Raw genomic sequence first — 14,513 nt, 5'->3', positions numbered from 1 at the left:
TGTTTTTTCTTCACTGTGTAATCTTGCCTCCTTTGTCGTAGATTAGTGAAAGTCGCTCAGTCCTGTCTGACTCTTTGTGACCCCATGGACTGTAGCCTGCCAGGCTCCTCTGTCCATGGAATTCTCCAGGCAAGAATAGTGGAGTGGGTAGCCATTCCTTTCTCCACGGGATCTTCTTGACCCGAGGATCGAAACTTAGTCTCCTGCACTGCAGGCAGATTGTCATAGATTAGGTGACCACAAGTACATGGGTTTATCTCTGGGCTTCCTATCCTGTTCCATTGGTCTATATTTCTGTGCCAGTACCATACCATCTTGATGACGGTAGCTTTGTAATATAATCTGAAGTCGGGTAGTCTGATTCCTCCAGCTTCATTTTGCTTTCTCAAGATGGCTTTGGTGATTCAGGGTGTTTTGAGTTTATATACAATTCGTAAAAATTTCAGTTCCAATTCTTTGAAAAATGCCATTGGTAATTTGATAGGAATGCACTGAATCTGTAGATTGCTTTGGATAGTATAGCCATTTTCACAATACTGATTCTTCCAATCTAAGAACATATGTAATTCTCCATCTGTTTGTGTTATCTTTGATTTCTTTCTTCAGTATTTTATAGTTTTTGGCATACAGATTTTTGCCTCCTTAGGTAGGTTTATTCCTAGGTATTTTATTCTCTTTGTTGCAGTGATCAATGGGACTGTTTCCTTAATTTCTCCTTCTGATATTCCATTGTGAGTGTAAAGTATGCAAGATATTTTTGTGTGTTGATTTTGTATCCTATAACTTTACAAAATTCATTAATTGGCACTAATGATTTTCCTGGTGGCATCATTAGGATTTTCTATGTCTAGTATCCTGTTATCTGCAAACAGTGGCTGTCTTACTTCTTTTCCAAGTTGGATTCCTTTTATTTGTCTTCTCAGACTGCTGTGGCTACTAGGACTTTCAAAACTATGCTGAATAATAGTGGCAAGAGTGGACCCCCTTATCTCATTCCTGATCTTAGAGGAAATACTTTCAGGTTTTCAGCACTGAGAATAATGTCTGCTATGGGTTTGTCATATATGGCCTTTATAATGTTGAGGTAGGCTCCCTCAGTACCCACTCTGTGGAGAGGTTTTTTTTTTATCATAAATGGGTGTTGAATTTGGTCAAAATCTTATGGTTTTTATTCTTCAAGTTGTTAATATGGTGTATCACATTGACTGATTTGCATATATTGAAGATCTTTGTCTGCCTGGGATAAATCCCACTTGATCATGGTGTATGATGCTTTTAATGTGTTTTCGGATTCAGTTTGCTAGTATTTTGCTGAGGATTTTTGCATCTGTGTTCATCAGTGTGGGCTTGTAATTTTCTTTTTCTTTTTGGCTGTGCTGGGTGTTCACTGCAGTTCCTGGGCTCTTGGCAGCCTGCGGGCTTCTCCAGTTGTGGTGTGCAGGCTTCTGCAGTTGCTGCCCACAGGCTGTAGAACGCACAGCTGCAGCACACAGGCTTCTCTAGTTGGGGCATGTGGGCTGTCTAGTTGCAGCATGTGGTCTTTAGTTGCCCTGTGGCATGTGGGATCTTAGTTCCCTGACCAGGGATCAAATCTGTCCCATGAGTTGGAATGTAAATTCTTAACTACTGGACCACCAGGGAAGTCCTGTTTTTGGTGATGTCTTTGTCTGGTTTTGGTACCACGGTGATGGTGGCCTCATAGAATGAGTTCAGGAGTTGTCCTCCCTCTGCAGTTTTTTGGGAACAGTTTCAAAAGTATAGATGTTAGCTCTTCTCTGAATGTTTCCTAGCATTCGCCTGTGAAGCCATCTGGTCCTGAACTTTTGTTTGTTGGAAGTTTTTACATCATAGTTTCAATGTCATGACTTGTGATTGGTTTGTTCATGTTTTCTGTTTCTTCCTGGTTCAGTCTTTGGAAGGTTGTACTTTTCTGAGAATTTGTTCATTTCTTCCAGGTTGTCCATTTCATTGGCATATAGTTGCTTATAGAAGTCTCTCGCGATCCTTTGTATTTCTGCAGTATCAGCTGTAACTTCTCCTTTTTCATTTCTAATTTTGCCTTGCTTCACATTGTGCTACACTTTGAAGACACATCCCTGAATGTCACAGTCTCTGTTCTCACGGTGTTTACAGTTTAATGGAGGAGTGGAGAGGGGGCACAGAAATAAAGACGCACAGAGACATCCTTCCCTCTGGATTCACCACAGGCTACAAGGACTAATAGTCTGCGGTCCTACCTGCATCTCTTCTAAGGTCTGAATTCAGACGCTTGTATATTTATCCGAGTGAAAGTGAAAGTTGCTCATGCACCTCCAACTCTTTGTGACCCCATGGACTGTAGCCTGCCAGGCTCCTCTGTCCATGGGATTTCCTGAATAAGAATACTGGAGTGGGTTGCCATTTCCTTCTGCATGGGATCTTCCTGACCTGGGATCAAACCCAGGTCTCTTGCATTGCGGGCAACCTCTTTACCATCTGAGCTACCAGGGAAGTCCCATATTTACCCAAGAGGCCATTTTTCCAGTTCTCCCTTCCTCTCCAGCACCAGCCCAAGGACAGTGCACCAGAAGGGACATCAATGTGTCAAAAAACCCTGTTGTGAAGACACCAAAAGCACAACACATGCACTGATAGAATCAGTGTAGACAGTATCTGCTGAGGCTGAGCATCCACCTGCCTTAGGACCCAGAGCTTCCACCACTGGCTATTTACCCAACAGAAAGGAGCACGGTGTCTACCCAACAGCTAACAGGAAGGTATTTTTCAGTTCAGTTCAGTTCAGTCGCTCAGTCGTGTCCAACTCTTTGCAACCCCATGAATCGCAGCACGCCAGGCCTCCCTGTCCATCACCAACTCCCCGAGTTCACTCAAACTCACGTCCATGGAGTCAGTGATGCCATCCAGCCATCTCATCCTCTGCCGTCCCCTTCTCCTCCTGCCCCCAATTCCTCCCAGCATCAAGGTCTTTTCCAATGAGTCAGCTCTTCATGTGAGGTGGCCAAAGTACTGGAGTTTCAGCTTTAGCATCATTCCTTCCAAAGAAATCCAGGGCTGATCTCCTTTAGAATGGACTGGTTGGATCTCCTTGCAGTCCAAGGGACTCTCAAGAGTCTTCTCCAACACCGCAGTTCAAAAGCATCAATACTTTGGCGCTCAGCTTTCTTCAGAGTCCAACTCTCACATCCATACATGACCACAGGGAAAACCATAGCCTTGACTAGAAGGACCTTTGGTGGCAAAGTAATGTCTCTGCTTTTGAATATGCTATCTAGGTTGGTCATAACTTTTCTTCCAAGGAGTAAGCATCTTTTAATTTCATGGCTGCAGTTACCATCTGCAGTGATTTTGGAGTCCAAAAAATAAAGTCTGACACTGTTTCCCCATCTATTTCCCATGAAGTGATGGGACCAGATGCCATGATTTTCATTTTCTGAATGTTGAGCTTTAAGCCAACTTTTCCACTCTCCACTTTTACTTTCATCAAGAGGCTTTTTAGTTCCTCTTCACGTTCTGCCATGAGGGTAGTGTCATCTGCATATCTGAGGTTATTGATATTTCTCCCGGCAATCTTGATTCCAGCTTGTGTTTCTTCCAGCCCAGCATTTCTCATGATGTACTCTGCATAAAAGATAAATAAGCAGGGTGACAATATACAGCCTTGACGGACTCCTTTTCCTATTTGGAACCAGTCTGTTGTTCCATGTCCAGTTCTAACTGTTGCTTCCTGACCTGCATATAGGTTTCTCAAGAGGCAGGTCAGGTGGTCTGGTATTCCCATCTCTTTCAGAATTTTCCACAGTTTATTGTGATCCACACAGTCAAAGGGTTTGGCATAGTCAATAAAGCAGAAAGAGATGTTTTTCTGGAACTCTCTTGCTTTTTCCATGATCCAGCAGATGTGGGCAATTTGATCTCTGGTTTCTCTGTCTTTTCTAAAACCAGCTTGAACATCTGGAAGTTCTAGGTTCATGTATTGCTGAAGCCTGGCTTGGAGAATTTTGAGTATTACTTTACTAGCGTGTGAGATGAGTGCAACTATTCGGTAGTTTGAGCATTCTTTGGCATTGCCTTTCTTTGGGATTGGAATGAAAACTGACCTTTTCTAGTCCTGTGGCCACTGCTGAGTTTTCCAAATTTGCTGGCATATTGAGTGCAGTGCTTTCACAGCATCATCTTGCAGGATTTGAAATAGCTCAGCTGGAATGCCATCACCTCCACTAGCTTTGTTCGTAGTGATGCTTTCTAAGGCCCACTTGACTTCATGTTCCAGGATGTCTGGCTCTAGGTGAGTGATCACACCATCGTGATTATCTGGGTCGTGAAGATCTTTTTTGTGCAGTTCTGTGTATTCTTGCCACCTCTTTTTAATACTTCTGCTTCAGTTAGGTCCATACCATTTCTGTCCTTTATCAACCCCATCTTTGCACGAAATGTTCGCTTGGTATCTCTAATTTTCTTGAAGAGATCTCTAGTCTTTCCCATTCTGTTGTTTTCCTCTATTTCTTTGCATTGATCGCTGAGGAAGTCTTTCTTATCTCTTCTGCTATTCTTTGGAACTCTGCATTCAGATGCTTTTATCTTTCCTTTTCTCCTTTGCTTTTCACTTCTCTTCTTTTCACAGCTATTTGTAAGGCCTCCCAGACAGCCATTTTGATTTTTTGCATTTCTTCTCCACAGGGATGGTCTTGATCTCTGTCTCCTGTACAATGTCACGAACCTCATTCCATAGTTCATCAGGCACTCTATCTATCAGATCTAGGCCCTTAAATCTATTTCTCACTTCCACTGTATAATCATAAGGGATTTGATTTAGGTCATACCTGAATGGTCTAGTGATTTTCCCTACTTTCTTCAATTTAAGTCTGAATTTGGCAATAAGGACTTCATGATCGGAGCCACAGTCAGCTCCTGGTCTTGTTTTATTTTTTGACTGTATAGAGCGTCTCCATCTTTGGCTACAAAGAATATAATCAGTCTGATTTCAGTGTTGACCATCTGGTGATGTCCATGTGTAGAGTTTTCTCTTGTGTTATTGGAAGAGGGTGTTTGCTATGACCAGCGCATTCTCTTGGCAAAACTCTATTAGTCTTTGCCCTGCTTCATTCCATATTCCAAGGCCAAATTTGCCTGTTACTCCAGGTGTTTCTTGACTTCCTACTTTTGCATTCCAGTCCCCTATAATGAAAAGGACATCTTTTTTGGGTGTCAGTTCTAAAAAGTCTTGTAGGTCTTCACAGAACCGTTCAACTTCAGTTTCTTCAGTGTTACCAGTTGGGGCATAGACTTCGATTACTGTGATATTGAATGGTTTGCCTTGGAAATGAACAGAGATCATTCTGTCGTTTTTGAGACTGCATCCAAGTACTGCATTTCGGACTCTTTTGTTGACCATGATGGCTACTCCATTTCTTCTGAGGGATTCCTGCCCGCAGTAGTAGATATAACGGTCATCTGAGTTAAATTCACCCATTCTAGTCCATTTTAGTTCGCTGAATCCTAGAATGTTGACGTTCACTCTTGCCATCTCCTGTTTGACCACTTCCATTTTGCCTTGATTCATGGACCTGACATTCCAGGTTCCTATGCAATATTGCTCTTTACAGCATCAGACCTTGCTTCTATCACCAGTCAAATCCACAATTGGGTATTGTTTTTTTTTGGCTCCATCCCTTCATTCTTTCTGGAGTTATTTCTCCACTGATCTCCAGTAGCATATTGGGCACCTACTGACCTGGGGAGTTCCTCTTTCAGTATCCTATCATTTTGCCTTTTCATACTGTTCATGGGGTTCTCAAGGCAAGAATACTGAAGTGGTTTGCCATTCCCTTCTCCAGTGGACCACATTCTGTCAGACCTCTCCACCATGACCTGTCCATCTTGGGTGGCCCCATGGGCATGGCTTGATTTCACTGAGTTAGGCAAGGCTGTGGTCCTAGTGTGATTAGATTGACTAGTTTTCTGTGAGTATGGTTTCAGTGTGTCTGCCCTCTGATGTCCTCTTGCAACACCTACTGTCTTACTTGGGTTTCTCTTACCTTGGACGTGGGGTATCTCTTCACAGCTACTCCAGCAAAGCGCAGCTGCTGCTCCTTACCTTGGATGAGGGGTATCTCCTCACCGCCGCCCCTCCTGACCTTGAACATGGGATAGCTCCTCTAGGCCCTCCTGTGCCAGCGCAGCCACCACTCCTTGGACGTGGGGTAGCTCCTCCCGGCCGCTCCCCCTGACCTTGGATGTGGGGTTACTCCTCTTGGCTGCTACCCCTCGGGCATGGGGTCCTCCCAGCTTCTGCCCCTGACCTTGGATGTGGGGTAGTTCCTCTCGGCTGCGCTAAGTGCGCCAGTCACAGCCACCTGCGCTAAGTGTATTCATAGCAGCCTTATTAGTCATGTCCTGACCTGGAAGCTGAAGAAGAGCAGATGTGCACACCAGGATGCAGCAAGGGAACACAGCAGTGAAGAGTTATCCTCTGACAGAGGCGACAACCCTGCTGAAGCTCACGCAGGCTTCCCAGTGACAGAAACCAGACCCCAAACCGTGACTGTGACGATTCCATCTGTATGAAGCTCTAGAACAAGATAAACGAGCCTATGGTGATAGGGGTCAGAATAGGGTTTACTCTGGGAAAGGGTGGGCGCTGACTTGAACAGAAGGGCCACAGGGGAGCCCTCCGGGGTGCAGGGGATGTTCCATAGCTTGAACGTGGAGGTGGTTGTAAGGGTGAACACACATGCAAGCCTTCACTGGGCTGCTGAAGGTGAGTGCACTTCATGGCTGTGTGCTTGCTTGCTAAAATGCTTATAGACAAACAAAGCAAGATCCCAGAGGTGTTTGTATGGATTTACTTACTAAGTGTTTGGCTGCACTGGGTCTCCATTGTTGTGTGCAGGCTTTCTCTAGCTGTGACTAGAAAGGGCTACCCTCCGATCACAGTGTGCAGGCTTCTCCTTGCAGTGGCTTCTCTTACTGCAGAGCACGAGCTCTAGAGCACGGACTCAGGAGTTAGGGGCACAGATTTAGGTGTCCTGTGGGATCTTTCAGACCAGGGATCAAACCTGTGTCTCCTGCACTGGCATGGGGATTCTTGACCACCAGGGAAGTCCCCCAGAAGTGTTACTTGGCGCACTTGTCATCCTGTGGGGAAGGCTGGAATGGGTGAGTGATGGGGTTGAGGTCTTCTTGACACTTACCAGATAGAGGCATCAGCCTCCGGGGGAAGCACTGGAGCAAATGAAGAAAAGGAGACGGGATATAGGCTCGCCCAAGGTCCCCAAGGACCCACCCCAAGAGACTGCTCAGCAACCGAGGACATGAAAGGAAGCAGGCGGTGGCCACAGGAAGGACAGGGGACATGCAGATGTCTTTGCACTGAGTTGCGTTCAGTCCTAGTTGGGTATATTGTACAATATATAATGGTGTTTCCTCTGGAAATTGTATGTGCTAACTTTCACTAACCTTAGAACTAGGCCAGCATCTTCCAATCCCTCAGTGGTGTGAGCAAATGAGAATTGGCTGTATTTATCAGCACAGTCCTTGGAAAAGACTATCAGTTACCTGTCATACGTCAGCAAAGGTCCGGGCGACTTTTCAAATTGGCTTTGCCTTGGCAAGTGGCTACAGGCACGTGGAGTGTTTTCTTCATTAGCAAACTTCAGTGACTGCAGGGAGAGGACTCTTTCGTGGTCACTGAGCTTTTACTGGACACAGTTGGCCTGATTTCCAACAAATCTGTTGTGCAAGGGAGGTTGGCAGGCATGCAAGGGACACTTGTTTGAATTCCAAGTCCAGGGAGCTGCTCCTTAGGGAAGCCTGGCTCTGTAATGCTCACACCACCCTTGGGACTCAGCCTCCCTCTCCAGGTGTGTGTGGGGAGATGTGAGGAGAAGCTCCGATTGGCCTCCCAAGCCTCTGGAGAAGGTCATTTTTCTGTCCTGGGACTTCCTTCTAGAGGTGAAGTTGCCGGTCCTCTTGCTGTCTTTGCTTAAGCCACGCCAATCTCTGGGCCGGCAGCAGTAGGCACCCCTCATTCCAGCCCTGATTCACTCACTGTGGAGTCACACACTTCCCTCATAGAGCCCAGGGCTCACCGTGTGGGTGCGTCCATTCATTCACTCAATCACTTCACTCATATTTTTTACTGGAATATAATTGCTTTACAATATTTTGTTCAACAACATGAATCAGCTGTAGGTGTACCTATATCCCCTCCCTCTTGAGCCTCCCTCCCACCCGACTCCCACCCCACCCCTCTAGGTCACCGCAGAGCTGAGTACCCTGTGCTATACAGCAGCTTCCCACTGGCAGCTGTTTTACACATGGTAGTGTATATATATCAGAGAAGGCAATGGCACCCCACTCCAATACTCTTGCCTGGAAAATCCCATGGTTGGAGGAGCCTGGTGGGCTGCAGTCCATGGGGTCGCTAAGAGTCAGACACGACTGAGCGACTTCCCTTTCACTTTTCACTTTCATGCATTGGAGAAGGACATGGCAACCCACTCCTGTGTTCTTGCCTGGAGAATCCCAGGGACGGAGGAGCCTGGTGGGCTGCCGTCTATGGGGTCGCACAGAGTCAGACATGACTGAAGCGACTTAGCAGTAGCAGCAGTGTATATATATCAGTCCCCATCTCTCAGTTCATCCCAGCCTCCTCTTCCCCTCTATGTCAACAAGGCCACTGCCTGTGTATCCATTTCTGCCCTGAAAATAGGTTCATCTGTACCATTTTTCTAGATTCCATATATATGCATTGATATAAATATTGTTTTTCTCCTTCTGACCTACTTCACTCTGTATGACAGACTCTAGGTCCATCCACTTCTCTACACTTGACCCAACTTGGCTCCTTTTTATGGCTGAGTAGTATTCCATTGTATATAGGTACCACATCCTCTTTATTCTCTGCTGATGGACATCTAGGTTGCTTCCATGTCCTGGCTATTGTAAATAGTGCTGCAGTGAACACTCGCTGGGGTACATGTGTCTTTCTGATTTGTGATTTTCTCAGGGTATACGCCCAGTTGTGGGATTGCTGGGTAACGTGGTAGTTCTATTTTATGTTTTTAAAGGAGCTTCCATCCTGTTCTCCATGGTGGCTATATCATTTTACACCCCCACCAACAGTGCAAGAAGGTTCTCTTTTCTTCACATCCTCTCCAGCATTTATTGTTTGTAGACTTTTTGATGATGGACGTTCTGACGGATGGGAGGTGATGCCGCGTCCTTCTGACTCGCGTCTCTAACACTTAGAGATGATGAGCATCTTTCCATGCGCTTGTTGGCCATCTGAATATTTGGAGAACAGTCTATTTAGATCCTCCATGCATTTTTTTATTGGATTGTTTGTGTTTCTGACATTCATTCTTTTAATAAACCATTACTGGGCACCCTGTCCAAGCCCAGCTTTGGGCCAGGCCCTGGAGAGACAGCCGTGAACAGGTCCCAGTGCCCCTTCAACGTGAGTACAGTCTGGTGGAGGAGACGGGGCTCAGACGATCATACCTGAGTGGTGAATATTTATACAGGGGAGCTCGGGGGTGCCGTGGGGTCATGTGATCAGTGGGACCTCCTCGAGGAAGTGGCATTTCAGCTGAGACTTATAAGATAAAAAGGAACAGTCAGGCAGAGTTGAGGAGTGGCTCCCTGGGTAGTGGGCAGCTTATAATGGAGGGGGAAAATGGAAGACAGCCTGGCTTTCAGGGAACGCAGGTGGCTCCTGGTGGCTGGAGTGTGCGATGGGAGGAAGGCGGCCCTGTTCCTCGCTGGCCTCCCCTTACATGACTGTCCCTGCACAACCCTCTCCTGGGCCCCTGGGCCCCCCTGCTGTTTCCTGATGTCTGGCGCACTCCAGCCTCAGGACTCTCGCCCTCACTGCTTCCTCTGTCTGCAGCCCTCTTCCCTAAGATACCTGTGTGGCTAACTCCCCCACTCCCTACATGCCCATGCTCCCCTCTCAGCTTCTTCATGAGCAGCGCCCCCGCCCCTGCCCCCAGCAGACATTTATTATCACATGTGGCCCCACTCCCCACCCCTCCCCAGCTCTGACCTTCCATCTCTCCACAGACCTATCACCTTTTAACAGACTGTCTACGTATTCATCATGCCTATTTTCTGTCTCCCTCACTATTAATAGAATGTCAGCGCCAATAGGTCAAGGACCCGTGTCTGTTTTTTTCAAAGACGCATTCCCAAGTCCTTGAACATATGAAGGAACAAATAAATGAGGTCTAAGAGGTTGGCAAGGAGGGGGTCAGATTGCAGGGGCCTTGAAGGTCAGGGGAAGGCCTGTGAGTTTGGTTTCAAGTGCAGTGGGAAGAACCAAAGGGTTTCGAGTAGGGGCAGGGTCAGAGCCTGCATCACATTTTAAAGCCTTGCTCTAGAATCTGTGGAGAATGGTTTGAAGGAGGGAAGGCTACCGCAGGCATCAGGTGTGCAGCGGGAGTGCCTGGGCTGTGCTGGGGGCAAGAAGGGGATGGGCTGAGGAGATCGTGTAGAGTTGATCGTGCTTTTGTGATCTTAGTGGTTGGAGGAAGACAGGGCAAGGCAGCCTCAGGCTCCCACCTGAGCCACAGGGCTGGAATGGAGGCCCTTGTTAATTAAGATGGGGTGACAGGGGAGAAACGGGCTGGAGTGGTCAGGAATTCCATGTGGGCCATGGTGAGTTGGGCCTCTCAGACTTTCGAGTGGAGATGCCAAGTAGCCTATTGGATGGAGGGTAAGCTCAGGATGAAAGTCTGGACTAGAAATAAACATTTAGGAATCACTGACTTAGAGTTTTTTAAAGTCATGACAGAGTAGAGGGAGAAAAAAAGACGTCTGAGAACCAGCGTGGAGGGCTGAAGCCCGATGCCTTCTGAGACTGCCATTGAGGGATAAGGAGTTTACCAGGAAGGCGGGGAGGCAGACCAGGCAGGAGAAACCGCACACAAAAGAACACGGCGCTCAGCAACCTTCAAACCCGTCCAGTCCATCCAAAAGAGTCTGCGAAACTATCACAGCCAACAGGAGCCTAAGGAGATAGGACAACCTAATGTCACATGGTATCTTGGATGAGATTCTCAGATAGAGAAAAGACTATTAGGTAAAAACTAAGAAACTCTGAAAAGGGTCTTGCTGCTGTTCAGTTGCTAAGTCGTGTCCGACTCTGACCCCATGGACTCCAGTACGCCAGGCTTCTCTGTCCTCCACTGACTCTTGGACTTCAGTTAATAATAGTGCTGTAAGCAATATCATATGATACCACTTATATGTGGAATCTAAAAAACAAAAAAGGATACAAATGAACTTATTACAAAAACAGTTACAGATGTAGAAAACTTACGGTTACCAAGGAGTAAAGGGGGAGGGATAAATTGGAAGATTGGGGTTGACATATGTACACCACTCTACACAAAGCAGATAACTAACAAGGACCTACTGCATAGAACAGGGAACTGTACTCGATACTCTGGAATGGCCTCTATGGAAAAGCATCTAAAAAGGCGTGTGTGTGTGTGTGTGTGTGTGTGTGGGCGTGCGTGTGTCTGTGTATCACTGATTCACTAACACAACACTGCAAATCAACTATGCTCCAATAAAATTTTTTTTAAAATAAGAATATGCATCTTCACAACCCAGCCAGACTCAGTAAAGTGATTTCCATCCTGAATTGGGGGGAGGTGAGAATTTTTTTTAATAATGTTATTACTTAATAGTTAACAGTCTAATAATTAGTTTGTTAATTAGAACAGATATGCCATACTATGTACATGTATATCTACATACATGTAGGATGGTAAACAAGAGAAATAATAGAGACTCTGCATGCAGGGTACAAGGAATTATCTCTATCTTAATTTTTCTCTCAATCTAAAACTGTTCTAAAACTTTTTTTTTTTTCAAAGTGAGTCTCATAAAAAAAGAAGTGAGTCCCATAAATGATGCCCAAACACACACACTCTCCAAGAATTAGAGCACTTTGTTTCTCTGCAGAGGACTTTGATCCTGGCCAGGCCCATCTATGGTCAAAAGACTCAAGGACTCTGAATATCTCTTCACCCCCCCCGCTGCCAAGGAACAGAGGGTCCTCACTGCCATTTACCTTCTCTGTGTTCACAGAAAGAATACTCACCCCAGGCCATATTTCATAATGAAAATGAGAAGCAGAGACTAAATGGCTCAGGTAAGTCAGACTCGCCTAGAATTCCTTGGGGATGCAATTAATGTTCATCTCTTTGCAATGCTCTGTAAAAGCACATTCCTTAGTCATAATCTTCCTGAACCCGCACCTTGTCTGACACCTGGCTTGGTTTTCCTCCTTCAGTAAAAGCTTTGGCACCATCTGGGTTCAAATGCCTTCGCCACTACTTGAAATATTAGAAAGAGGTAAGTTTTGTATATGCATTTTCTATAAGTCTGGAAGGAGTGTCACCAATATAACAATGCTGATCATGTCTGGTTGGAAAGTTCATGAATCACATTTACTTCCTTCTTTACTCCTTCATGTGTCATTTGAACATATTTTACAGTATAATGAGATAAAAAGTGATCTTGGGTAAGTCACTTGAACCTTATTTTCCTCATCTCTAAAATGGTATAACCATACTTCATCAAAAAGTGGGTTACATGAGATACAGTTTCCTCTGCAGAATGGATGCGAGATATCAAATGCCCAGGGTCTGGCCTCATGCCTGGCTTTCATGACGGCTGGCTGTTGATGGGAAACGTGACCAGCCCGGCCAATGACTAGGTCTCCAAAATCAAAGTGTGTCACTTGGGTCCTTAGGATCCTGTGTGGGGACAGGGGCCCCAGAGTCACAGCAGAAGCTGGGCCTGGGCAGCGGGCAGGTTGGCTGTTGGCCTACGTGGCACCGAGGCTGGGGAGGATACGGAGGCAGAGGTAGATGGTGCTGTGTGGCCGTGGTTGCAGCAGCCGGCACAAGACTCTCTGGTCTGCAGACGCAGCCATAAACAGAGGCTGTTCAGGGGCCTGGGCAGCTCTGGGCCGGGTGGAGGTGGGTGTCAGGATTCTATAGATTTCAGGGGCATTCATTTTGTGGGTGGAGAACTGAACTGGGACCTGGCTCCTCCAGCTAGCTCTGAGCATGAGCAAGCCACCTCACCTCCCTGCGTTTCAACTGCATTATCTCGAAGGTGGTATCTTGAATGGGATTCCTACATTCACGTTACCGTACCTACCTTCCAGTGTTTGCATGAAGAGCACATAAAATAACAGAGAGGCAGGAGAGTGGCCCATTTCTGAGGTCAGGCCCCGAGTTTGTATGCCAGCCCCACACGGTGTGACCTCAGATAAATTGCTTAACTCCTCTGAGCCTGTTTCCTCATTTGTAAAATTGGAAGGAAGGCTAATAGACCCTAGTTCATAGGGTTGTAAAGATGAAACAGAACAGGACATAAAGCACCTGAAGATTAGTTTTTGTTTTAGAAGAAATATAGCACAGCAGCAGTCACAGGGTAGTTAATCAAAATGGTTGTTTTCTCACATCTTCCAAACTGCCTGGTTGACTTGCCCATCCACCTTTAGACTCGGGGAAACAATGAAAACAGTGACAGACTATTTTTTTTTGGGGGGGGGGCTCCAAAATCACTGCAGATGGTGACTGCAGCCATGAAATTAAAAGACGCTTGATCCTTGGAAGAAAAGTTATGACCAACCTAGACAGCATATTAAAAAGCAGGGACATCACTTTATCAACAAAGGTTCATCTAGTCAAAGCTTTGGTTTTTCCAGTAGTCATGTGTAAAGAAAGCTGAGCACCAAAGAATTGATGCTTTTGAACTGTGGTGTTGGAGAAGACTCTTGAGAGTCCTTTGGACTGCAAGGAGAGCCAACCAGTCTATTCTAAAGGAAATTGGTCCTGAATATTCATTGGAAGGACTGATGCTGAAGCTGAAACTCCAGTACTTTGGCTACCTGATGCAAAGAATGACTCATTTGAAAAGACCCTGATGCTGGGAATGACTGAAGGCGGGAGGAGAAGGGGATGACAGAGGATGAGATGGTTGGAGGGCATCCCCGACTCAATGGACATGAGTTTCAATCAGCTCCAGGAGTTGGTGATGGACAGGGAAGCCTAGCCTGCCGCAGGCCATGGGGTTGCCAAGAGTCGGACTCGACTGAGTGACTCAACTGAACTGGTCCTCCCATTTCTGGATGTTATAGGGATTCCACGAAGCCAGAGAAGGAAGTCTGGTGGGATCCCAGGGGCCTCTCACCACAAGTTACTTCCATCAGTGAAGCCCCCGCTTCTCAGTGTCACCCACCCCAGGATGCTTTGGAACACTGGAAAAAAAAAACAAAAAAAAATACATTGCATTTTTCTGTGCTACCCACTGTTCTAAGACAGCGAAAATGTGTTGGTTACCCTCACAACTCTGAGAGATGAATTCTATGGATAGCCCCATTTTACAGATGAGAAAACTGAGGCTCTGTGAGGTTAGATAACTGAATCGTGGGGTTACACAGCTATGAATTAGTGGCGCCGGACCTGATCCCAGAGATGGCACTCCAGAAC

The sequence above is a fragment of the Budorcas taxicolor genome, chromosome 1, assembly GCF_023091745.1.
Source record: "Budorcas taxicolor isolate Tak-1 chromosome 1, Takin1.1, whole genome shotgun sequence".
In the NCBI taxonomy this organism is placed as follows: domain Eukaryota; kingdom Metazoa; phylum Chordata; class Mammalia; order Artiodactyla; family Bovidae; genus Budorcas; species Budorcas taxicolor.
This window is presented reverse-complemented; position numbering follows the sequence as displayed.